The following is a 967-nucleotide window of genomic DNA, read 5'->3' on the forward strand; positions in this document are numbered from 1 at the left end:
GAAGCACAGCGACCACTTATGTATGAGTTCGAATTCGAGCATTTTCCACTGTTAGCGGTGTTGTCATTTTAACGGAATCAGGCGCTTTGCATAGTTTCAATGAAAATTTCATCGAAGCATTGATTGGGAAAAGCAAAAAATATCGCTGTATGTTGATAATATTTATTTATCATTATCATTATCATTATCACTCATCTTAATCAGGAAAATTTCTGATAATTTAAAATCGAAATAAATTAATGATAAATAATTTGCTTTTTCCAATAGCACTGAACGATGGATTTCAAAATTGTAATAACATAAAGTTTATAATGAATTATTGAATTATTCTAAGGATTGTAATAACTCAAAGTTCACATTCATTTATTGGATTATTCTACGATCAAATTCTTCCAAGAATTGTGATCTTAAAAATTTTAATCAATTATTGAATTAAAATTTACATTCATTTATTGGATTATTCTACGATCAAATTTTTCCAAGAATTGTGATAACTTAAAATTTTTAATCTATTATTGAATTAAAATTTACATTCATTTATTGGATTATTCTACAATCGAATTCCTCCAAGAATTGTGATAACTTAAAATTTTTAATCAATTATTGAATTATTCGTAAAAAGATTTGCTTTTTTCCTTCTTTTTTTTGTTTCCAGCATATCACTGATATAATTCCAAAATTTCATAGTCATATTTTATCTTCATCGTTAAATGGAATATCTAATGAATTAGCAATGCAACATTCTGATAAACTTTTCGAGCATATCACGAATAAAAGTTCGTGTTTTGTTTTTTTTTTTTTTTGCATTATTTTAATTGGCAATTTATTGAAATATTAGCAATAAAGCTTTAAAATAAAATCGAATCAAAAATATCAAATGTAAAATTTTAAAAAGTTTAAAAAAAAACGAAAATTACGAAAATTTAACCATTGATTAATTTGTGTTTTTTTTTTTTTTTTTTTACAG

Source organism: Loa loa, assembly GCF_000183805.2.
Source record: "Loa loa unplaced genomic scaffold supercont3.134, whole genome shotgun sequence".
Lineage (NCBI taxonomy): Eukaryota > Metazoa > Nematoda > Chromadorea > Rhabditida > Onchocercidae > Loa > Loa loa.